Source organism: Equus asinus, chromosome 5, assembly GCF_041296235.1.
Source record: "Equus asinus isolate D_3611 breed Donkey chromosome 5, EquAss-T2T_v2, whole genome shotgun sequence".
Lineage (NCBI taxonomy): Eukaryota > Metazoa > Chordata > Mammalia > Perissodactyla > Equidae > Equus > Equus asinus.
This window is the reverse complement of record NC_091794.1, coordinates 9,606,349-9,630,767: the sequence shown is the minus strand read 5'-3', so window position 1 is coordinate 9,630,767 and position 24,419 is coordinate 9,606,349. Positions and strand designations below refer to the sequence as shown.

Sequence of the window (24,419 nt, the reverse complement as noted above, 5' to 3'; positions counted from 1 at the left end):
AAGAGCTGGAGAAGCAGCAGCCAAAGAGATGGAAGTAAAACAAATAAAGAGTGATTTCCAGAATCGAAAGGAAGAGAGTTTTAAAATGTCAAAATTGTGGCAAATGCTGAGAATTGACAAGTAAAAAAAGGAATGAAAATTAGGCGCGCAGGTAACCTTCCAAGGGCAGTTTTCATGGAGCAAGGGAGCCAACTAGAGCAGGGCAGGGTATAGAAGAGGCGAGAAGTGGAGACAGCAAGTATGGATAGCTCTTTGAGTGACTATTTGAACTGATACTTTTGATGTCCAAATCACAGTGGTATTTAAAGCTAAAGAAGTAATAGAAGATGCATTTTAGAGACAGTTTCAGGTTGTGCTACCGTTATAGAGGATTTTCGTATTTCTGAAGGACTCTATTCAAATATCCGTATTTGTCCATGGTTTTGAGGTCACTGACCCACTCCAAATAATATTTTTAAATACCTTGTTTATCATATTGGAAGCTCAAGGAAATGTGACACCAGTACATTTTGACTAGGGGAGAAAGTAGAAAAGCTTGGAATATCAGACAATGCCAAGAGTTAATTATAAGATTTCCTCAGGGACAGCCTGACAGACCCTATTACAAGAGAAGGGCTTTATAGTCACAGCCACTTAGGCATATTTATATATGCAATGTGCGTTGCATGCACTGCATTTACCCATTTCTAGATAGGTAAAAGGAAAGTATAAAGTCTAACTTAGCCAGGTCCACTACTCAATGGCTTAGTCTCCATACTCATTTTCCTGGAGTTTTGTGCTGTACATTACTGTACCAAAAACACCATTTCTAGTGGGAATACTGTTTATTTAACTAAGGACATAAAAATCTCAGGTTCAAACTATATTCAAAGATTCAATTAACATATTAATGAGTTATTTAGATTTAATTCTAATTTAACATTTAAGCTGCAGCTTTGATCCAAATAGAATAGTCAGTTTTACTCCCTGGGCTCCCCAAGGAGGCCAGACACTTTTCTATTTCCCTGTGAGTTTCCTTTCGTAGGATGGATTGTAACAAGCAAGGCTGTGTTCTCACCTATAGAAATGCTCCCTAACCCAACTCTCTCTTTCCTGGGCTCCTTCTCTTTGCCTGAACAAATCTCTTTCAGTAGCTCATTTTCAAGGATTTTCTGGCTCAACTGCTTCTGAGCAACCACTGTTTGTCTTTCAAGATACCCCAGCAGTCCTTCCATATTTATCTGCTCCATCTGTTTTCTAGTCCAGTTCCTCTAAGCTCCTTTTTACTTGTCAACCCTAATCGCTCCCCTGCCACTGTCCCCTCGCTAATCTCAGTTTATCTGGGCTTCCCAAGAGACAACAGCCATGTAAGTCATTTGGCAGGATTGTTCCTTTCTTTGTGAGACAGTCACAGCAGTATTTGTAAGCCTGGTTTACAATGGATGATTTTTATTTTTTGTATAAATTGAAAAAAATGTGACGCTGCGATCCAAAATGTGTAACTAAATAAAGCACTTTTCACCATAGTGGGCGACTGAATTTCCTAAGGTCACAGCCAACACAAACTAGAGATAGCTTACTTGTACTTTGGCTTCTTGCATTCTAATTACAAATTATGGGAGTAGAGAAATCATTTTCATATCTCATCAATCTCTTCTCAGAGAAAATGACAGATGCAGGGTATATTCAGAATTGAAATGTAATTATGTCACGGTTAAAACTATTTACCAGATGAGTAAAAAGAACACATTTTTATGTGGGGAACCACTTAACTAGAACTGTATAATTCTACATTATTTGCTCTTCTTTTCTTTTTTGAAAGAAGCCTAATGTCTCTAGAGCAAACATTTTTCCCTCTGTTGACTGGATTTGGAGTGCCAACAGAGTCTGGTTCTTTTCTTTAAAGTATATTTATTTTTAGACCTTTCAATCCACTATTGCAACCAGATGTGCTCTTTTTTTTTTCTTTCTGTGGAAGAAAATAAATAACCAAGGTTGTAATTCCCTTTAAATACTTAAAAAAAAAAAAAAAAAGAAGAAAAAACAATAGCAGTTTCATTGCAGAATTCTCTGTGCCAAGCGTACAATCTGTAAAACATTTCACCCTGTTGGTTTGGAGACGAGGAGAGAAGTCTGGGTGTGAGGCATCGATCTATTCTCTTGAAACACAATTCCAGTTCACAGAGCTTTGATCTGTTGAGTGATAAACGCAACTTTCTGAAGCTGCTTTTTAAGAGGCAGAAATACTGACAGTCTAAATCCTAACACCTTAAGACAAACTTTTATCCACACAAAAACTAATAGCTAATATTTATGGAGCCTCACAACGTTCCCAACTCTGAACAAGAAACTACTACATGGACGTTATCTCAGTTAATGTTTACTCTTGGAGATTGATGCCAATATTATCTGCTTTTGACAATGAGAAAGTGGAGGAACAAATGGTTCCATATTTTGTACAAATCACTTGGCTAGTTAGAGTTGCAACCAAGAATAAGATCCTGTCCTGCCTGTTAGTCCAGGCATCTTTCTTCTAAAATGAGCTACCTCCTTCAACTTAAGAACACATTGGATTAAAAATATACACCTAACTGTGAGTCCAGTTAGACGGCAGCAATAAACTTTCTTTGGGGTTAGCTGGGGAATCAGAGAGAGGAAAAAGGAGATTGGAATCCATCTACTGTATCTTCAGGGGTCCGGGTACTACCCTATGTACTCACCTAGAAAAAGCTTTTTTATTGAGCAGAAACAATGATAAAACAGACATCTCCTTGGCATCCATTCAATACTCATTTATTCTATAAAAAGAAAGGTCTTCTCATCATCTGAGTTCAACAGCATAAAATGATCTATAGTCCAACAATTCCTTTCTTCAGACTTCGCTTAGGGTTATAAAAGCCTGTTCTTTAATATTCAGGCAATAAGTATTGCCTCACATTCACCTCAGGACTCTCTCTCTAAGAGCTCTGAGCACTTTTAACTCATTATCTCATTTATCTTCTCAACAACTTTATGTATCAAGGAAATGAACTTCACCTTTTCAGGCCTCACTCAGTGTAAGTCAGTAGGTTTGCATTTTCACATTGCTGCTTAATTTTCCATGCAACTTCCTAAAAACTAAAATAAGAATTCCAGGATCCCAGTTCTGGCTTCCCCACTAACCTTGGTCACCCTGGGCAGCCCCTTAGCTGCCTTAGGCTGGAGTTTCCTCTGATAGGTAATGAGGGTATCAGGCTAGGAAAGAATGATGTTCCCTTCCAGCTCTGTCATTCTAGGATTCTAAACTAGTAGAATATTTGTATTTTGGTGGAAGAATTATCTTCCAGTCTAAAGAACTTTGGGGTTCTATTTGCTTCTTCAGTTATTACAATTGCTATTTGCATTTCTCTAGTAGCCAAGCTTTATCATACAGCAAAGTTTTCTGAGGGTATTGGCAGGACTGCAGCTTAGGTAGTAAAAACAGGAAAAGAGGAAAGGAAAAATGGGTGGAACTGAGAAAAGAAAGGAAGAGTTGTTAGGGAGAGAAGAAGGGGAAAGGAAGAGTAAGAAAGAGCAGAGTGGGAAGATGGGGTCACACCAGGAAAATCGTGGGAGGGAGGAAGCAAAAAGAGATGCAGGAAGGACAGGAAGTTAGGAAGGATAATGCCGCTAAAACTCTGTGTGTCTTTCCTCTGTCATTACCGTTATAATAATGCCATTGCTACATTGGAGAGGAGATGGCATTGGTTTAACAGAAAGAGCATGGATTTTGGAGTTAGGCTACACTTGAATTCAAAGCCTAACTCTTCCTCTGACAAGCATTATTATGTCCCTGGGCTAGTTCCTTAATCTCTCTCAAATTTAGTTTATTTTTAATGAAAGAACATAGATAACTTCTCCCTTCCAAAGTCTCTGTAATTTATAATATAAATTACCGAACACAGGGTAAGTACACAATATTATTTATAACGTAACTGATACGTGGCAATCACCTTTCATGCACCAGCATCCATGTTGCACCTAATAAAAAACACACAAGGTATGCTTTATGTGTCACGGAATGCCACTGATTAGTTTATCTCTATTGGCCTCATATACCAGCCATTCGTTTCTGCTGCAACATTTTTGAGTGCTAATGGCCATGGACCTGGCATTTTGGAGACATCTCTCCCTGTTCGCTGGTGTCGCTTCCTACCAGCAGATGAAGTAATATATGGAAACAAAGCAAGGACATCATGTAGCTTCTGCTGACTTTGTCCTTTCTGTTAGGATTTTCTATGTCTCTTCACATAAAATATTGGATGCTTTTTTAAAGGCCACAATCTTAAGATAATTTGAAAAAAATCTATGGCTTATGTATCTACTAACTTACTCCTCTGTGCACAAGCGCTTCCCACTTTAATTAACCCCCATGACTGTTCCGTGTGTTCTAAAAGAGGAAGATGTGAGTAAGAAAAATAAGCATTTCCAGCCTGGATCTCTAGAGAGGCAGTGAGACCTACGGGAAGATAAATTACACCGTAAGCCTACATCCTTAAACGAAGAATATAAATGACTGCTAAAAAAAGTGATAAACAAGCATCCTGTTCAGAATTAATATGTACAATCTCTGCGTATACCGAACCACGACTCTTGCAGGTTTTCTTTTTCCCGTATTTCCTTATAACTCATTCAACTGCCATAAATTATTGAGCTAGGTGAGAGACTAATCAGGTCACTAGAGAAAAGAAAGCTTACGACAATGCATGACCTTTGCCCTCAAGAAACTTGCAGTCTATTTAAAACCATTTAAGTGATTTAGTTCTTTCATCTGTTGTATAACAGTTGGCACCATTTAGTTTATAACCACCAGGTCAGCTCTAAGATTCCTTCTAGGCCCACTCAATTCACATCACTAAGGGAGACGGCGAGGAATAGCCTAACAGCACTGTCTGAAAGAAAGATAATAGAATAGGAGAAAAATCACATAAGCAATCTTTATATTTTCTAATAGCCTTTAAAAAAAAGGTAAGAAAAAGTAAAATTAATTTTAATATTATATTTTATTTAATCGAAAGTTTAATCAAATCTAAAATATGATTGTAACATGTAACCAACGTAAAATGTATTAATGAGCGTTTATATTTTGTTTTGCTCAGTCTTCAAAATCCGGTGTGTATTTTTTACACTTAGAACGCACCACAATTTGGAGTAGCCACATTTCAAGTCCTTACCAGCCACATGTGACTAGTGGCTCCTGTATTGACAACACAGTTCAAGTATTTCATCTGAGTTGCCAAGTAGTTTATTCACTTCAATCATGCATCGATATTCAACTCTTTCTGCGCTTACCCTTACACTCAAATCTCCTTTATTACATGAAACAGAGAAGTATGTGTCCACATCTCCTGATGCCAAAGACAAAGTAGGACTCAGTTTTCTTGAATTTAGTTTCAGTGTTTTAATTTGTAAGCCACCACGCTTTGATATGTATTCCTAACTGTATTTAGAAAAGTTTAACATTCAGAGTAAAAGAATCACGATGGTAGCACACAATTACAGTCCTGGACAGGAAATGTCAATGGTGCTGTAAGCCACTGAAAGAACACCCAGAGTTTAGGAAAGCAGAGGATATAATTGTGTCCATGGCAGAATTTAGCTGGGTAATGCTCCTCTCATTACATTTCAAGACCACCAACAGTGGCACCCTCACACTTGTGTATTGCTCTGACGATAATGTGAACTATGGGACCTTAAATAGACTACTATTATTGACTGGGAGGTAGACCACCCATGTAATTTTTAATCCTATTTCTTTGGCTAGTCATGGCCTCCCTTGGGATTCCTTATACGTCCAGTTTGAATCACTAAGGTAAATGTCATAGTTAGGAATGGTGGAAATGAGACATTTGAATGCTGGTAATGTGACCTTTTGTCAAGAACTGTGAAGGGTCTGAGATTTTCTCTGCTTCAAAGCTCTTAAGTTAGCTTGACCTAGTTTCGTAGGTGCTAGCAGATGACATGAGACTCCTGGGTCAGAGACAAAGGACTTTGCCACATTTATTAAATGTTCTCATCAGTTCTCCTTGCCCCCTAATTCTGTAGGGTGATGCCCAAGTGGATACTGTGCACACAGTGAGTACACTTTATATCTTTTTCTTTTTTTTTTTTTAAAGATCGGCACCTGAGCTAACAACCGTTGCCAATGTTCTTCTTTTTTTTTTTTTTTTCTGCTTTACCTCCCCAAACCCCCTGGTACATAGTTGTATATCTTAGTTGCAGGGCCTTCTAGTTGTGGGATGTGGGACGCTACCTCAATGTGGCCTGACGAGCGGTGCCATGTCTGTGCCCAGGATCCAAACCCTGGGCTGCTGCAGCAGAGCGCGCAAACTTAACCACTCGGCCACGGAGCTGGCCTCTACACTTCGTATCTTAAGAACCTCAAGTTAAGGAAGTCAGAATCTTCCAAAACATCTTTTAGTAAACCTGCTCAATCTTTACCCTGGAGAGAGACATTATCTTAGTATCCTAGGCAGCAAACAAATCTTTCTTCTGCCTGGAAGCAGATACATTCTCCATCTTCCAAGGGTGTTTGCCATACAAACAGCCTTAAAAATATAGTTAGGAACAAAAGCTATCAATGTCTCTACCCAGAAAATGTGCAGAAGTGAGAGTGAGCCATGGAGAAATGTCTCACACACCATTATGTTAAAACCCCTCACTGCACTGGCCCTTTATTATCTACTAGACAAACTCCCCTTTTTCTCACTTATTAATCAATATTTATTTGTTGCTTTTTATGTGCTATTAGATTTGAATGATTATCAGATGTTTACAAGAGTAAGAAGTAATAGATATAAAAGATTCAAAAAGTACTGAAGGTAAAAATTAAGTGGAGAATTCTGGTCATTCTCACAATTAAGGACTTTGAAGAATTAATAGATCTTGTTATGAGATCTTAGTTTCCCCAAGTCTCTGACAACCATAAAATCTTGATCTTTTGAGAGTTCAAGTTTTACTTATTATTGTATTTTCTTACTATGTTCCCAGATTTGGGGTTCAGAAAATATGGCTATTAGAAAAATATTTAATCTTTTGCTTTCACGTGACGTTTTTTCACATTCTTCTTTTTTTTTCTTTCTGTCAGCAAATGATAACAGAAGCCCTAATCTAAAGTGGCTTTTTTATCAAATATATTTCATAAAACATATCTAGGTTGTACAAACTCATATTGAAATTTTCATATGTATATAGGTTATATTTAAACATAAAGCAGCTGTTTAGGAACCACTAGTAGTCTTATAACTAACTTTTTAAACAGCTGTGCAGAAGAGCTACATAATTCAGGATAGCAAAAGATGTTGGAAACCACATCCAATTTAAGCTTTCAGGAGAATATAGGTCAACTAGGGGTCATTCTCCAGAATGGAATTAGAAAGCAGTCCCGGAATTATTATGCAGCTAGGCCCTACTTTGGGAGACGAGTCAGCTTGTGCTGTATCTGTGATGTGGGGGGACCTCAGAGGGGCCCAGGTTTGGCTCACTTTTCAGCTGACCATAAAGCTGACTTGGGAGTAGATGGTCACAAGGAAGAGCACTACCCACTGCATGAATCACAGCCCATTTCCTGCAGCCCCTGGTGTTTTTGAATGACTTAGTCATCAAAATGCTGACTCTTACGGGAATCGGTTCCCAAAAGTCTCATAGACTGCCCTTCTACGGTAGATGGATAGTTTTCTGCTCTAATCCAGAATAATAAACCAGCATTTTAAAAGTCATTATAGGTGACCATATGGGGTGTATAAAAGAATATCGGATGAAAGTCAGTTGTCTAGGTTCAAGTCTGCATTTTGCCCTTCCGTAGTTAGCTTGGGCAAGTCGCTAAAGCTGTGTGGTTTCCTCACCTAGAGAAGGGCAGGAGGAGGAAGGGGGCAATGACTCAGTGACCTCTGAAGTTCTTTTCAGTCTTACCTTTGTGTGATTCTATCTCACTGAAGATCTCCATCTGGCAGCCTTGTCAGTTGTGTACTGGAAAGAACATATCTAGATGCCTTTCAGCTTCTGCTGCTATTGTTATTTTATGAAATAAGTTGTTTGGCATCCCATTCAGAAAGCATCATGTGCAGAGCCAAAGAAATGTGTGTGGCCATTTGTCAGTATTGGTATCTCCTCAGTGACACTTGGATCACAACTAGTTTTCCTTTTTTTGGGTGACTCAAGCTCTTAGGGTCATCCTCTTGGGTGACATGTCATATGGTAATATAAAGTATGAGGCAGATATTGTCAGTTTAACCAGAAGGTAAAGGAAAAATACAATCATCTTCCACTCCACTCATTCTGAATTTTCTCATAGCATCAAAGGGAAGCACAGAGATAGATTTCTTTCAATTTTCCCCCTTGACAGTGTGGGATACCTCAGTCAGATGAATAATACATGCACTTGCAAGCAACACAATTTTAAAAGAATCTGGTACTTACAAAGCAGCTTTACTGGTGGAAATAGTAAAGGCTTTGAATATTCTGTCAGTTTGAAAAGAGGTTGTGTGTCACCCTATCAGGTCACACAAACCATTTGATCAGCTGCCATTTGATGAAAGCATTTATTAAAGTCAAAATAGGAAAATATCAGTTTGAGGAATGAAAGAAGGCCAGAGGATTTATTCTTAAACCTCTGGGAATAGAAAGGGGTGAGAAGATTTCTGTTTCTAGAATGAAATACAATACGAAATTTGGTTTCAATTGAATAGGAGAAAAATAAGTCCCAAAACAATGAGGATTTTTTTTAAGTCTTAAGTCTTCCACTTCCAGGAAAATGGAGTAGATGTACTTTTCCCTATTCCTCCAAGTAAGTGCAACTAAAAACTCTGGGCATCATATGTAAAAACAAATATAAGAAGACACTGAAAAGCAGAGAAAAAAAGGGGACCAGCTGACCTCAGGACTCAAGGAATGACAGAGTGGTGAGTTCCTTGGGTCTTCTGCTTTTACCTATATATTCCAGACTTGGAGTTAAAGAAGCTGATAACCCAGAAATACCAATGGGTACTGACAAAAAAGGCCCAACAAAAGTCTACTCTCTCTAGCCAAAAGACCAGGATTATGGCAGACTAGCAAAATGGAAAACTCTTCCACAGTAACTGCTTTATTCTAGCCAGACAACACAGAAAAAACCATGGCCCCACTCCTACCTACGTCAGCAAAGCCTGAGTGAGGAACCTAGACTCCAGCTTTTCCTGAGGCACATAATAGAATGAGGTATCCCCACACCCTCGCCAGGTCATGTCACAGAAGGTCAAGTAGGGACCTGGAACTTTCATGTCCCTCACCAGTGGCAGTGAGGCCAGTCCCCATGTGAGGGTCAGTGAAGACCAGATAGTGAGCCCACGTTTCCCCCAAGCAAATAGCAATGAGGTGCCCTTCCCATTCCTCACTGAGGTGGAGTCAGAGGAAGCCCACCGAAGAGTCAGGACTTTCACTATCATCCAGCACTCACGTGGTCACTCACACTGCATTATCAATGAAAAGTGTGAGGGCACTGAAACACCCACACCTATCTAGCAACAATGCAAGTTCCCTTGTCTCAGGTGGCAACGGAGACCACGTGGAGAACTTGGACTTCTACTTCTACCTAGCAGTAAAGAGGTCAACACTGGATCAGTGTTAGAGAAATCCAGCTAAAATAGAAGGTTCAAAATAAGATCCAGGAGCCAGCCCGGTGGCACAGCAGTTAAGTTCACACATCCTGCTTAGGCGGCCCAGGGTTCACCCATTCAGATCCCAGGTGTAGACATGGCACCTCTTGGCAAGCCATGCTGTGGCAGGCATCCCACATATAAAGTAGAGGAAGATGGGCACAGATGTTGGCTCAGGGCCAGTCTTCCTCAGCAAAAAGAGGAGGATTGGCAGCAGATGTTAGCTCAGGGCTAATCTTCCTCAAAAAAAAAAAACAAAAAAACAAAAATAAGATCCAGAGTCTTATAACATAAAATTACTAACATCCAAAGTTTTATAACATAAATTATAAGACAGAGTCTTATTAAAGTCATAAAGAGAGAGGAGAAAAGAGGTGGGGCTGAAAAAGTACTCAAAGAAATAATGACTCAAAATTTATCAAATTTGACAAGAGACAGAAACCCACAGATTCAAAAAGCTCAGTAAACACCAAAGAGGATAATCTCAAAGATTTCCATACCAAGATTATCATAATTAACCTTCTCAAAACTAAGGACAAAGTAAAAATTGTGTAAGCAGCCAGAGACAACACCACACCTAAAAGAGAAGATCAATTTCAATGACCTCAGATTTCTCTTCAGATACCATGGAGCCCAGAGGGCAGTGTTGCAATATTATTCATGTGCTAAAAGAAAAGAAATATTGTCTCATAATCCTATATCAAGTGAAAATATCCGTCTGGAAAAAAAAGGGTGATCTCTCAGATGAAGGAAAATTGAGGGAATTTGTCACCAACAGACTTACATTAAAAGAACGGCTAAAGGAAGTTTTCTAAACAGAATGGAAACAATAGAAGAAGGAACTTTCAAACATTAAAAAAAAAAGAAAGAACACAGTAAGCAAAAATATGAGTAATTACAAGAGCCTGTCCTTCTCCCCTTGAGGTTTCTAAATTATAATTGATGATTGAAGCAAAATTATAACACTGTCTAATATGGTTCTAAATGTACATAGAGGAAATATTTAAGAGAAGCATAGCATAAATGAGGGAGAGCAAAAACAAATGGAAGAAGGGAAGGTTTCTATACTTCACTAGCAATGGCAAAAGTGACAACACCAGTACGCTAGGGTAAGTTATATATAAAATGTAATATCTAACACATACACTGAAAAATCTATACAGTTACTCTGAGAAACATTATTGACAAGTCAAAGTGGAATTCTGAAGTATATCCAGCTAACCCACAGGAAGTTAGATAAAAGGAAACAGAGAAACAAAAAATAGAGAACAAACAGAAAATACGAAATGTATAATAGACTTAAGCCCTATGTCAATAACTACATAGAATATAAATTAAGAGGTAAAGATTGGCAAAGTGAATTTAAAAAATGACCCAATTTTATACTTTCTACAAGAAACCCATTTCAAATATAAGAATATAGGCGGGTCAAAAGTAAATGGATGATAAATTAATCAAAAAGGAAACCATATTATTATCAAATAAAGTAGACTTCAGAGTAAAGAAAATTATGAGAGGCAGAGCAGGATGCTATCTAATGATAAAAGAACACAAAGCAATCCTAAATATGGCTGCACCAAACAAAACAGCTACAAATATACGAAGCAAGACTGTTAGAAATGAAAGAAGGAATAACAAATCCACAATTATAATTAGAGACTTTAACACCTCTATCTCAACAATTGATGCAGCAACTCAAGAGAAAATCAACAATGATATAGTACTCAACAATACCATGAAACAACAGAATCTAATTGACATTTATGGAGCACTCCATCCAAAAACATTACAATGCATATTATTTTCAAGTGCTCATGGAACATATACCAAGATAACCCTTATCCTGGCCCATAAAAGGAACCTCAAAAAATGTAAAAAATTTGAAATCATACAGAATCAAGCTGGCACTCAATAACAGAAAGATAAGAGGAAAATTTTCAAACACCTGAATACTAAATACTGAACTTCAAAATAACCCATGCATCAACGAAGAAATCTTAAGGAAAATCAAAATAATATATTGAACTGAATAAAAATGAAAACGTAATATGCAAAATTTATAGGACAACTAAAAGAGTGCTAAGAGGGAAATTCATAGTACGCAATATATACATCAGAAAGAGGAAAAACTTCAAACCAATAATCTAAGATCCTAACTCAAGATCCTAAAAAAGAAGAGCAAAATAAACTCAAAACAAGCAGAACAAGGAAATAATAAAAATAAAAGCAGAAATAAATGAAATTAAAAACAGTGGAAAAAAATCAATAAGCAATGAGTCGGTTCTTTGAAACGATCGAAAAAGAAAATAACAAACTTCTAGCAAGACTAATAAAGAAAAAGAGAGAAGACAGAAATTGCCAATATCAGGAATGAAACAGGGGATGTTAATACGGGCCCCTTAGACATCAAAAAAAAAAAAATAAGGGAATACTACAAAAACTCTCTCTATATAAATTTGGCAACCTAGATGAAGTAAATTTCACAAAAAAGACAAACTACTACAACTCATTCAGTATGATATAGATCATTTCAATAGGTCTTCAAAAGAGCTGGGCATTACCTTATTTTTAGTATATGATTACTCAAGTAAATGGCATAGATTTTGGAAGGACTGGGGAACTCACTACTATATATTTGGGCCATGTCGTTGTAAGGCCCTTCCTCATGGGAAACTGGTACCTCTTTCAGTCAATGGATTTTTGAGTCTAAGCCCTGAATCAGATCTGGAAAATGAGTAAGGGATTGTGACTGCTCATCTGATCTTAACATCTTTTGATTATATATTAAGCAACACCCTTTTGGCTGTGCATCTGCCTTGCTCCTATAACAGTATGTTGTATCAGCCGTTTTTAAGAGATTTTCGCAAGTCAGGTCCTCCTGGCTGTCGTGATGACCAAGCTGCCCATTACAGTAATTATGCTTGTTTGACTTTTGATAGTTAAATGCTATTTCCTGGTCTCTGCTGCACCAGGATTCTACCATTCTCATTGCTGCTAAGAAACTCAGATCTGTAATAGCGTGCGTTCCTGGAAGTTTCAACCTATGAAGGAGAGCCACCACTGACCTCAGTGATGCTCATTCTCCCCTGTACACACACACACACACACACACACACACACACACACATACACACACACACAGTGTATTTCCTGTTATATCATTAAATACAGTGTCTTATGACCCTCCAAACAAAAGTTATCAAGAGAAACTGGTGAGGAAGCAAAGAAAGCAGGGTAGGGCAGGGGAAGAAGCTAAATAAATATATGATTTAGTTCCTGACTCCATGGGGAGCTCTGGAGCATGAATGACATCCACAAAGATGTTTCATTTTGGTGCACAAGAGCTGAGCATTTTTGTATCCTTGTATCAGTCAGCTGTGGCTGTAAATTTCTTCAGGGAAGGGTGCCATAACCTCCCAGGCATCCCAGGGTAAGATGGCTCCTTTCAGCCAAATAGAACCTTCCAGAGAAGGCTGAAGATGTCAGTCATTGCCGGCCAACATCAGAGTAGCTGGAATATGGGTGCACCAACCCAGTAGTTCTAGTCAGGGCACCAGCTGTGTTTAATACAATTCAGAGAAGGGAAAAAAATCCAAGAGGGCTACATTGGTAAGACAAACCTGAGGAATGTCATGGAATTGAGCTTGGACATCCCAAATTGTTAGAGTTATTTAGGAGCTGGAATGGAAAGGTAATATGTTAAACGAAGGCAGGATTGATTATAGTATAGAATTTTGGGGAAGAACAGAACTTCAAAATCAAGATATGATATATTCAAATGCTATTACCTTTTTATTATTTACATTTTATTTTTCTTTTGAATAGATAATATACATTCACAAAAATTCAAAATTTAAAATGTACAAAAGGGTATGCAATAAAAGACCACCTTCCCAAACTTATGCATCTGTCATCCAGTTTTCCTAAACAGAGAGTCAAGTTGCTGTCACTTTTCAGAGATAGTCTTTGTATAAACACATAATAATTTTCTTTTTGTCTCCTTATTGACAAGATTGGAAATACATATGTGAGATCAGTGCATATTAATACATAAAAGCTTCTTTATTGTTTTTTTGTTTTTTGCAGCTTCATAGTATTTTCATATGATTGCATTATACTTTATTTGGCCAGTTCTTTATTGATGAACATTTAGGTTGTTTATAACCATTTCTTATTACACATAATAACAGCAACAGACACCTATCTATCTATTTATGTATCGATCATTTTCTATGTTCATGATTACAACTACAGGATAAATTCCAAGAAGTAGAACCACTGAGTAAAATGCTACGTCAGTCAGCTCAGACTGAATTACACCCTAATAACAAAAGATGCCAAATTCTTAGTAACTTACAACAATAAAGCTTTATCTCTCACTCATGTTACATCTCCATTGCAGGATGCTTTGGCTCTTTTCTACCTTCTAGGACTTAGGACCCAGGCTGAAGGAGCAATGTCTTTCCAGGACATACTGGGTTTTCGGTAGAAGGAAAAGAGAACATGGTGAAACATGTGATGGCTCTTAAAGCTTCTGCTTGGAAATAATGCTTCTACTCATAGTTCACTGTGAAAGTCACATGGTCAAGCATGACATCAGTGGGTGTGGACTTATAATTCTCTCTCCAAAGGGAAAAGAAGCAATTTTAGAATACCAGCACACACCACAATGGGTAGCTGTATTTATAAATTTGGTAGATATCAAATTGTTCTCTCCAGAAGCATTACAAATTTAAACTTATTAAAAATATATGAGTGTTTCTCCCATTCCCTCATGATAAATTATGATATCATACTCTTTGATCTTGGCCATCTGAAAGGTGAAATATTATATTGATGTAAACTTAATTTGAATTTCTCTTATCATGAATGAAGTTCAGACTATACTGATATTTGTATTCAAATATGTCTTAGCATTGACATATTTGGGTGTCTTCTTTCATTAACAGTCTTATGGTTTCTTTTATTAGACACTATATTTCTATTAATTCAGCCCATGAGTATTAATTTTCTATTGTTACCAAGTCAGCTTGTGCATCTAAAAGATCTCACTTTTTCCCCACATACTAACAGCTGATAAGTCTGTCCCTTACAGCTGACAAGCTATGTTGCCATTACTTTGTATTTTTGTAACAGTTGTTTTTATTGAGTTCATAATAGTAACAGTTTTTTTTAAATAAAACGCAAATGCAGTACTTTCTATGTCTTTCTTTCAGATATTGTTTTTTTGTGCTTAGCCCAATATTCAAATCTGTTCTTATCCTTTCTGCATCTTTTAAAAAATCTTTTCCTATTAAAAAAATACATCTAGAAAATATTAAAAATCCACGCAAGGAAATAAGAATAACCTCCATACCTATATATTCAAAGACAACCATTTATTTTGAATATTGATACTGTCATTTTTCATGTTAGATCACCTCTGAGTTATCTGAGAATTTGAAAAATAAGCTTTATGAGACTTTATTCATACCATCAAAAAAATTAATAGTATCAGGTGGGTTTCCAGCTTTTCCTCTCAGCTTCTCAATTGGCAATTAATGAGCAAATGGATAGCAATTAAAATCCAACATGTGGTTCCTACAAACTTTTTATTCTATGGTAGAATGTCTCTTTCCTTGGGGTTTTGGGGAGTGATTAAGAACTACAGGTCCGGGCTTGAAGTGGCCCAAAAGAGGTGAGGAAGATTGAGTTATCTGGGCTGGCTCTGGGGCAGGTTTTTCTCCAGAGGCAAAAGAGAAAGCCAAACAACAATCCACGGTGTAAAGTCAAGTCTTCAGCGAGAAAAGATCATCTAGCAATACAAAGCCTAGAAGGTCCGGAGATGAGAATCAAGGTTGGCCGTGAAGAATGCTTGAGTTTAGAACCTTGTCAAGGAAAGACCAAACCAACTATCGTTTAGGGGCAAGGAGATTTCAAACTTTAGTCAATTGCCTTGAATATTTAACTTGCTTTGTGAGGATGTTTCTGGGGTATACGGGACATCTGGACGATTCTAAGAGTTCATTGTATCGGAGTTATCTTAAGCCCTCCTGTGTCTTCTATTCCTTAGAGCTAATAGGTGCTTCATAAGGAGGTTTACACTTATGGTTCTAAACAAAAAATTGAAAAGTAAGTGTGTGGTGATCCGGAATAGGACCTGAAAAACGTGTTGATTGCCCATGAATTCATATCTAATAATATTTACTAACATCTGTGCCAATCTTCCTATACTTTCTATGTGTGCCACCGCCACAGTATGGCTTGATGAGTGCTGTAGATCTGTGCCCAGAATTCCCACCCATGAACCTGGGCTGCCAAAGCAGAGCACCCTGAACTTTAACCACTGGGCCATGGGGCGCCCCAAATATTTACTAATTTTTGTGAAGTTCAAGAAATCTCAGTAGCAGAAACTTCACAAGTGATATCCTGGTGACTGCACATCAATGTCTTACATTCAGAATTCAACCAGAAGACTTTTACATAGCGAAATTCGTGTAAAGTCTAAACCCAGAGAGACAAGATTGAAGGATTCCTTCTGATCCCTGAAGCTAGTCATTTTTTGCCTGCCATTTGATCTTGCTCTCTTTTTCAATTGCTCAGTTGCAAATTTTACGAGTAAGTGGTTTGGGTTAAATGCAACCTAGCCATGCAATTTGTTTTCTGTCATGACCTATGACATTGAAAACTATTTTCTTTGCATTTATTTCTAAGCTGGTTGTCTTGTAATTTTGACAAATGCCCTATGCCTGTCCTTGTAAGGAAAAAGACCATGTGGCAGTTTTTCTAATGAGAGTCCCTATTTGTATTATCTTCACAGTTCAGAGGATTATGGCGACAGGTGATTGACAGAAGAGAAATAGAGTATATAAAATGTTTATTCCACAAAATATAACCATTGATGAGGTCCTGAACTAGGCTGTGAATGGGGGATAGAAAAGAAGACATTTGGGACTTCAAGAAAAGAAAAACTAACAAAATTTGCGAATTGATTGGCTTTGGGGGGGGGGGGAAGATTCAAGGAGAGGGAGGAGTCAGAGATGGTTAAGGTTTTGAGTAAAGTGAAAGAATTGAAATGATAATTGCTTCTTTGTTTGTTTTCTTCTGAAACCAGTGAGAACTTTGAAAGATGAGCAAAATAAACATGATTGTCATAATATGGAAACCATGATACCTGAGCAAACTAGATTTCAGATTGACCCTGCTAATCTTATTGAAAATAGTGTGGGGGCTGGCCCAGTGGCAGAGTGGTTAAATTCATGTGTGCCACTACAGCAGCCTGGGGTTCACAGGTTTGGATCCTGGATGCAGGCCTACACACTGCTCATCAAGCCATGCTGTGTTGACATCCCACACACAAAATAGAGGAAGATTGGCACAGATATTGGCTTAGATATTTACTTAGAGACAGTCTTCCTCAAGCAAAAAGAGGAAGATTGTCAACAGATGTTATCTCTGGGCCGATTTTCCTCACCAAAAAAAAAAAAAAGGGAAGAAAGGAAATAGTGTGAAAAGAAATCCTACTGTAATTTCTAATAAAAACATCTTATAATTGCTATATAGCTATGCTGACAACTAGAAGAAGTTGCTCATCTGATTTTCTAGTTATGCTTTTAAGAAAGAACCATATCTTAACAAAGGGGTGGCAAACTACAGTCTGTTTACCAAATCTGGCCCACCTCCTGCGTTTGAAGAGGTCGTGAGCTAAAAATCATTTTTGAATTTTTAAATGATTGAAAAAATCAAAAGAAGAATAGTATTTTGTGACACGTGAAAATTATATAAGCTTCACATTTTAGAGTTTATGATTAAAGTTTTGTTGGAACCAGCCATGCACATTTGCTTATGTCCTATCCAGGGCTGCTTTTGTTTACAATGGCAGAGTTTAGTAGCTTCAGCAAAGACCATATGGCCTACAAAGTCTAAAATATTTACTATCTGACCCTTTACAGACAATATTTGCCTACCCTGGCCTTCATATAAACTACGAATCTGAAGATAAGTTAGGAAAGAATGATAATGTAAATTGAAAGCATAACGAGAAAAAACAGTGGTTTAATTTAGCAATATTTTTAGCTCATCCATTCACTCAGTAAATATTTGTGGAGAGTCTACTCTCTGATAATCACTATTTGAGATGCTACAGACACACACATTTGTTAAAACAAACTTAGACATTAGTCCACTTCTTACCGAAGCACTCTGAAAATGAGTCCTCCTTTTGCTTACTCCAGGCAAGAGGGTGACAAGAAAGCAGGCCGAAGTTAGTATGGAGGGCTGCTTCTTAAGATTCAACCCATCTTGCCAGCATCAGAGTCTTGGCAAAACAGGAGGGAACACATACGGTGAATCTAACTTCTCTCAAATTTATATGTGGTTTTGAATTTGTACTTATTAAAACAGGTAGAAGTTTCAAGGAATGTACTATGCTCCTAGTATTTCTCTAATATTATTTTGTTTTTATTTCTAATCTTTTAAACTGTTCAACAGAGTAGGTATCATCCTCATTTTACATGTGAGGAATCTGAGATTGGGAGTAAATTGACAAATTTTTCAAAATAGTGCATGAAATAATTGGTATGTTCTAATGTGGAATGTGATCTCGTTATTTTATTAAAAATATTAAATCTAACCTTTAAGAATTTACGGATAATGTAAATTTTGTTGGAAGACTGGGAAGCATGTTACATCACGCAAACTTCTTAAATATTTCTTTTAAACTTCTGTCTTTTCCTTAAAGATCCACATAAATTCTCACTTTTTAAAAAAATTTTGCCAATACATAGAAAGCTACTGATGGGCCTGTTTATCAATTCTTTTTTACAGAATATCTTATATACCAATGATAGATATATGTGTTTGTGTAACACAGAAATGTTACAACAAATTAATTTTATTCAGGTTACAATATTTGAAAAACTTGAGAAAAATTGCTTCAGAGATTCACTTCCCTCATATGTAAAATAAAGGTGATATCTATGCTGCTGAATAGTTGTAAAAATTATAAATAACAATTTTAAATTAATTCTGACAATTTTTATCTATTTTGTAGTTCAGTAAAACAAAGGGGTTTGAGGATTGACTCCATTTCAAAGGCAGGAAAAAGCTGGTGAAAGGAATTACAAATGGCTACACAACTAACTCATTTTCTATCATTTTAGAAAATGACCAATAACCTGGAGAGATTAAAATCCAGAAGTGCATGATTCCAAAGCTCATTTCCTTTTATTTATTTTTTTTTCCCCATTTCCTTTTGAAGGAGCCAACAGTTTTGCACTTTGTTCTATGGAAACTCAGAGTTCAACAGTGGTGATTTAAGAAGTTTCACAAATATTAATCTATCTGCATAATTGTATAGTTATATTGAAATAAAAGTATAATGCTCAAACTTCCAGTTAAACAAGATGGATTGTCCATATTCACTTAGTTCTGTTCCTTCACAAAATAGAAAATAACGGTAAAAGGATTTTAAAACATAAGCTCAAAAAGTTATAAAGCACAAAACAAAAGCAGATTAGGAATCGCTTTTCGGAATGTGGAATGTACAGGAATAAATAGTAAGTTACTTAGAAGGTCCAAATATGCTGAAACCTCATCAAGTAGCTATGAAAGCCAAGAAGCAATGTCATTGTCCGTCAGATTCCCTGAACAGTTAACAAATGACAGCAGCATGAGTATCGGAAGGTGAGGGTAGAGGTAGGGCTGAAACAAATGGGGATTTGATATGAGTCTGTGTGGGAAGCAGTTAGAAGTCCAGATCCCTCAGCAGAAGATGAAGGCTTATTCTCCAGAGAGAGTGAAGCGGAAAGTCCCTCCTGTCTTATGAGGCAAAGTAGTGGGAGGGGTCCTGCTCCCCAGCAGGGGATCCCAAGAGTATACATGCTACATTGACACTGACCTTGTATCTGTCCCCATTCAGTGTCCAGAAGGCTGGCTGCCAGACTTGTAGCTTTAGGCAAAACTCTGCTCCTCTAGGTAATCTGACCAGAGCTAAAGAAAAGATAACAACAACAAAAGATTAGAACCAAATCGCTACAGTGAAGTCTAAATTCAACAAACCTGTAGCTTCTAAACAATTGTTTGTGTCCCACTTACTACATGAACAGACAACACAGGATCAGTAGACACTGCATTCAAGCCTGTAACATGAATGATAAAACCAAAGCATAAAAATACACAAACAAGGAGATGCACTGGAAGGAAACATTACGGAAGAAGAGGAAAACTTCAAATATGTGTGTATTTATCATCCCAGAAAAATAAAAGGAGACATTGCATTCATGAAACAAGAATGGAAATGCACATAATGTGTTTGCTCAGAGAATATGAAATTACTTAAAAATTAAAAACGTGAGATCAAAAAGGAAAATTTCAGTGCAACTGTTGGAAGATAAAATCAAAGAAATCCTCCAGAAAAGTGGAGCAAAGCGACCAAAAGATGAGAATTGACAGTGGATGGGGAGGTATGAAAACGGAGGAATCAGTCCAAAAGGAACAATATTTGAATGATAGGATCTCTGTGAAGACAGAACAGAGGAAACGGAGCTCAGGGAACCATTAAATACGCAATCAAGAAAATTCCTCTGAACTGAAAGACGCAAATTCCAAGACTGAAAATGACAGTGAAGTGTCCACTAAGTGGATGTGATAGATCCACTCCGGAGCACTTCAGAGTCGAAATTCAGAAGTGCAGGTTCAGCAGAAGATTCTAAAGTTCCAGAAAAGTAAAATAGGCCACATAGAAAGGATCAGAAAACAGGGTGGCTTTGGACTTCTCAAGAGCAGGGCTGGAAGCTGAAAGACAGTGAAAGCACAGCTGGAACTTGGAAGTAAAAAGATTTTGACTGGAGTTATCTCTTCCTAGACAAACCAACAAATCATGGGTAAAAATAGACATTTTCAGACATTCAAGGGCTTCAAATAATTTACCTCCCATGCATCCTTTCTTGTGAAACTTCTGAAGGAATGCTGTACTAAAATGAGGGAATAATCAAGAAAAAGGATGACATGGAATCCAAAAAATGGGATTTTCTTTCCTTTAAGAAAGAGGCAAAGAATATTTCCAAGATGAAGATGATGGAATGTACCAGGAATGTAGAAATCTCTGGACAGCAAGAGCAAGAATAGAGCAGCTCAGAAGATTCCAGGAAGACTATCTCTAAGAAAATAAAAATAATAGAAAATCTGATGTAACGGGGAGAGTTTGGGCGTTTTTCAGTGATTAGTACATAGAAAATAAAGCCAACAACAAAGTAAGACTATTATTTGCTACAGAGAAAACAAAAAAGTTGCTTAAAGAAGGAAAAGTAGTCATGGTTTATACATAGCTTCTGTGTGAATAGTGCTTACACAAACGTAATAATGTATCCTAAAGAATTTCAGTCAAAATTATGAAATAATTTTAGTGAGGAGACAGAGGTGATGGGAAGTATGTCTGTTTATCTCTGGGGTCTTTTGAATGAAAGAGAGAGAAATCCTCATTTTCCATTGTGTAAAGTCAGTAGACGCTATCTAAAAAGGAAAGATCGAGAAATAGCAGTATTGTTATTCTACTTACACCAGTGGAGGAAAAGTATCCAAAGTAACAGCTACAAAGCTCGAGCAGTTGAAAGAAGGTTGTTTCTAAGAAAATGAAAACCGGAGGAAGGACCCAGGCATTGCTATTTTCCTTAAGAATTGCAGAACCACTTGGCTCTTTCAGGCATGTACAAAAATAACTTCCACAGCCATACAAATCAAATTTAAGAGAATGTGTACTCTGAAATGTGTTAATTTTTAACAATTAGAACAGATTCATTGGCTTGTGCAGACAGGTTAATTGATTTTTATAGAAATCGCATATTACAGCTTCTCTTAAATATTTATTCATATTATACAACTTCTTGTAGCTGTACAATTAATTCAAAAATTGTAGCTTGGTGCTGTTATTATGATCATTATTATTAAATTCAGGATTGTAATTTCCTTTCACCTAAAATTGTGTGATTACTTATTAATCACTTAAGGCATGTGAAATAGGCTTTTTTCCCCTCACAGAGCTAATATGAAACTAACATAAAATTGACAAAAAATCTGAGTGCAGAGTGATAAAAGGATGCCACTGTCATCTATAATGTGCAATTACAGATGTTCGTATTTATTGAAATAACCTTCTTTTTGAAATTATAGAATTATAGAATCATAAAACGCTAGAACTCATTTGAAAATATGGACCTTGAGGGCCAAAAGGAAAAATAGCCTGTCTGCACCCTTACAGCTAGAGCACACTCAGGAACAAGAAAGCCACAGCTTGCCTCTCACGGGTGCTAATATGTGATGACTGAGCTCTGCTGGACTAGGTATCACTGTAGTCTGCACGATAGCTCAGTTCCAAGAATGGTGCAACTTCGGTGGGAGTAGGTACGTTCATTTTCTACCCTGGGTAGAACACAAATCACCACTAATGAGAATCTCAATAAATGAATGAGATGTGGTATCATTAAAAAGGTAGAGCAAACTTGGGCCCAGCCTAAGAAAAAAGTCATCTACTTCCAATCCTATTCTTTCTGTCCATCAAAAAGATTGCATTGCTACCTTCTCCTTCTAAAGATTAATATCAGCATAACTTTTTTTTTTTTTTTGCAGGGCACACAGAGAGTAGTTTCGACAACAGGAAATAGTACATGGCAACTTTTTCCTTAGCCTTCTTGCAAAGTGTTCTTGGTATCACTTAGGAGTTTTGACTGTAAATAACAGAAACTGATGCTGGCTGACCTAAGCAAATAAGATTTACTGGAAAGATAATAAGGATGCAGAGTGGAGATGGGCAGGCTGCACAACTAGATGGACTGGAAGAGCTGAGAAAGCTTCAGAGGACCAAGAAACGAACTGCAGGGCTGGTCACGGGAACGGTCTGATCAGGCCACCGCAGCAATAAAGAGGAAATTTCAACCAGCTCTTCTCTCTTCCCAAAACTTGCTGAAGGTTCAGAGTGTGTCTCAATAGAGTTCAGTTGGCTGAGCTTCAGACACTTGCTTTCCCCTTGGCTGACTAAGGTGGTGAGAGCAAGGAACTGGCACTTCTGCTTCTCCAGTGGAGGACCTGCAGGCTGACTTCTCTGCCACTAGACTGTACACTGGGGAAAAGCCAGTAGGAGATGAGGACGCTATTAGAAATGCCAAAAAGTAGCAAATACCTATTACGTCCTTCTTGTTAAACGTGTGTGAACCACTGAGTTTACTCAACGGTTTACTGAAAATGCATTCTTGCTTGTCTAAAGAGCAACATGTTGAGTGTTATGTTTTGGGCAAACTGATAGTGAAAATCTTGTTATCAGCATGACATATGTCCTGGCAAGACCTAGTTGCTTTCTTTTCCTATGTTGGAATTCAAATGTAACATAAGTAGAACTTCTGGCCACCATCAAATGTAGTAAATCTACATAGAGTGGCCAAGAGAAAAATGGGCATTTACCCAGAGGTCTGTGTGGTGATGCTTAAGGACAAGGCTTTGTGAATGGCTCTTTGTACGTGTGCATAAAGTGCTGCCAGGGCCAGAATGGCTTGGAAATTCTTTAAGTATATTGACATAAAGATAATAAGCTTGACCTCTTTTAAAAGGCTGTTGTTTCCTGTTGTTCTCTTAATTCATTGACCTTCTACAGTGTTTGCTTTATTATTTTCTCCTTTCGTGGAAAATAGAAGCAGTAAGTCATCTCCTTAATCAGAAAAAAAAAGATGATTAGTAGAATTTAATGAGTTGCGAAGCCCGGGTAAGACCAGGAAATATGTGCTAGAGAGGGGGAGGAAGGGGAAACAATGAGGAGAGCAGGCAAGGCTTTTGCTTCAACTTATCGACGCCAATAACTTTACAACATTATCTTTTAACAGTTCTGTCATTTTTTCTGTACTCTAAATTCCAGTAAGGAATTTACTGAAACAGCAAATTATTTCTCCTACAAACTAAGTGTCAAACAGCTCAGTGAAGTGTTTAGAAATAATAAAGCAAGTGAGGAAAAAAAACCTGATAATGAGGTGAGAAGAAAAGAAAATGTTTTCCAATGAGATTTAAAATCAAGAGAGGAAAACGTTAAGCAGCTCTTCAACTAAACAAGGAGCAGTCGAAGTCCTTTAGGAAAACTGAAGGTAAAGAGTTTATATACTTATTAGAAGTGAGTAAAATGCCGGTGAGTCTCCTCAAGTTTGGTAAATATTGTTTAAAGTCAAATTTTTTGGCGAGGTGGGAAAATATAATCCCATAGTCACTTGCTGCTCGTTTGTCTGTCCTGCACATGAAGAGTGGCCCCTTTCTCTGTAGCATCCAGCATCAGCACATCCTGAGGTCACTCACAAAGTCACGGATGCCTCAGATTTATCTTTGCTGGCCTGTGCTATGATGAGAGTTTAGAGAGGTAAAAGTTCTATAAAATGCAGTGCAATCCTATGCCAGCTAGACCGTAAACAATTTTGACCATATATTTTATGAAGAGTAAATCATCTAATTATAAGTAAAAGAAGACATTCCTCAAATGTATGTGGCAAATATCGAGATTAATTTACTTTTAGTGTTTGCAATAATATGACAGAATGTAACTCAAGTGAACTCAAGTGAAATACTGTAATAAAACACAACCGGCATTAGCTGTTCCTAAGTTTGTAATTAAGTTTTTACGTTTGACAAAAATATATATACACATGGTTTAATGAGTCAAACATTTCCGTAAGAATTACGAAGCGGGAGGCAGTGCCCTGTCCTCCTGACTCTTACGTTTCCCACACCCTGGAGTTCACTCGTTTCTGTTTATTTACTTCCAGATTGTCAAATAACGTTGTT

General features: G+C 37.4%; 1 long non-coding RNA gene across 1 annotated transcript in view; it reads right to left on the bottom strand.

Annotated features, from left to right (window-relative positions):
• Positions 1-20,675, bottom strand: part of LOC139045398 (uncharacterized) — a 58,207-nt gene extending 37,532 nt beyond the window's left edge. The window contains exons 1-2 of the long non-coding RNA XR_011503725.1: positions 20,538-20,675; positions 19,507-19,598 (exon numbers count right to left, since the gene is read on the bottom strand). This is a non-coding gene — a long non-coding RNA (uncharacterized lncRNA). The remainder of the gene's footprint in view (positions 1-19,506; positions 19,599-20,537) is intronic.
• Positions 20,676-24,419: the final 3,744 nt, after the last annotated feature.